The following is a 2,266-nucleotide window of genomic DNA, read 5'->3' as shown; positions in this document are numbered from 1 at the left end:
GCTCGTTGTTTCACCCGCACCGCTGTCGATTTCGCTGGGCCTTACATATACAAGTTCACCCACGGAAGAGGAGCTAAGGCCACTAAGTGCTATATCTGTTCGTTCGTTTGTATGTGTACTGGTGCGATGCATCTCGAATTTGTTGGTGACCTGTCAACGCCAGCGTTCCTTACCGCGTTTAAAAGGTTCCCAAATCGCAGAGGCTTTTGTAAAGTCATGGCATCAGACAATGCCACAAACTTTGTTGGGTGAGCCGCTGAAGTCAATCCCAGAACCTGAGGGTCAAGGGTTCTGTGGGGTAATCTTCGTCAGCGATGGCAAGCGATTTCTGCCTGAGACAACATTTCTGGCGCCGATGGAGGGATGAATATTTGGTAAGCCTACAACGAAGCACCAAATGGTTTCGTTCTTCGCGCAACATTGAGGAAGGCGATGTGGTCGCCGTTTTCAGCGAGCCGTCTCCTCCGACGAAGTGGACGCTTGCACGAGTCGTAAAATGCCATCCTGGGGCTGATGGTCATGCGCGCGTAGTTACTTTGAAAACACCGCATGGAGAATTGGTCCGGCCAATAGTTAAGCTGTGCCTTCTTCCAACAAAAGAAGATCTGTTTTGCGCGGAAAACTAACCAACTACTCTTTTATGATAGTGTTTGAATTTTTGAATTTGAAGTCTAACTTTAACGGCATCCTTAAATTTTGTATTGAACATATCAAGGTAGTTCAAGGGCGGCGGTATGTTGAGTCCATTTAAGCATTTACTCAAGTGTTAATTGCAGATGTTTACATAAGGGTTAAGTGAAGAGTCACCGCATAAGGGTTAACCATTTTCACACTTATTTTTCTAATTTGTTATGCACCTGTTCTTGTAATATAATCTTTATTTTTATCAATCGTTATTACCGCTTACTAGTGACTGCATCGTTTTTCGCTATTTTCATCAGTGAATATCCGCAACAGTGCTGTCAATTAAAATTTCGTCGCTTAATTAGGAAACAAAACAAACAGAGTTTATCACAAAGTGATCGAGATTTCTATCAGCATCACATCGAAGTTGAATTTGCGTAACTTTTGTTTATCCAAATAATTTAAAATAATAAATGAAACCTCGATCGGCGATCACTGAAACGCAGCTAGCCACTGTATACACGAAAAAGCATTGGTTGCCACTGTTTCTCATTAAACCATGTTCGAATCGTGGAAATTTTGGAAGATTACAGGGTTGCTTTTAGCATTTAGATTCTTAATGCAAAAATGGAGTTGCATTTAGGTGACGAATTTTGTATAGATAAATGTACATTTAGAGTAGTATTTAGAGCTAAATGCGCTAAATGTGCTTTTACGCGTAAGCAAAAACAGCCCATAAGAAAGTTGGAAATGAGTGGGATCGTTGTGGTGTAATCGAGAGTCATTGGGGTAGAGTTATCGACTGCCGTTGAGGTCGGTAATGAGTTTAATGAGTAAATGTTGGTTGGTGAGTTTGGTGAATTTGTTTCGTTTGGTTTTGGTTCATTGTTCTCGTTTGAGTTGAGAGAAGAAGTAAATGTATGCATTGCAGGTTGATCTATTTTCTTGTTATTTTAATTTTATTTGTTGGCTGAGTTGTTAAATATGTTAGCAAATGAGGGAGCAGAAGAATTAAAAGGTGGTGGAGTTTGCAATTTATGTATGTTTACCGCTTCGCGGTATGAGCATTTGTTGTCTGTTTGAATAATAATTATTTTTTTTATTTGTTCAAATTTCGGACATTCTTTACTAGAAGATGAGTGGTTGCCTGAGCAGTTTACGCAAAGCGTACGCGTGCATGGTGGAGGGTGAAGTGGAAGAGCACATGTATCGCATACAGGGGGCTTGTTATAACGCTTTTTGGTGTGGCCAAGAACTTGGCAGTATTTGCACCTCATGGGTTTAGCGTAGTAAGGTCTTATTTTTGTTTTGTACCACGAGATGTCGATTGTTCCGGTAAATAGTACATGTCGAAGGTAAGAATAACTACCCCGGTCGGAGAAGATTGGCCATTTATATACTTAGGGAATTTGTAAATGGACTTAACACCCTGTTCTCTTAGATTGTCAATTATTTTTCATCAGTAACCTCGTTTAAGCAAGGAGCGTAAATAGTTACTAGAGTTTAGATTTTTGTGTAAATCAATTTTGACACTGCAAACTCTTAATAATTGTTTTGTAGATGTGAAATTTTTGGCGATAATGTTGTTTTTCACAAGCAGGAGTAGGTTTCCATCCCGTAGCTCGCAGATATTTATTATTTC

This window comes from Rhagoletis pomonella, unplaced genomic scaffold, assembly GCF_013731165.1.
Source record: "Rhagoletis pomonella isolate Grant_MI unplaced genomic scaffold, Rhpom_1.0 Rhpom_scaffold_00003, whole genome shotgun sequence".
NCBI lineage: Eukaryota > Metazoa > Arthropoda > Insecta > Diptera > Tephritidae > Rhagoletis > Rhagoletis pomonella.
The sequence above is the reverse complement of the archived record's forward strand: the minus strand, read 5'-3'. Positions refer to the sequence as shown.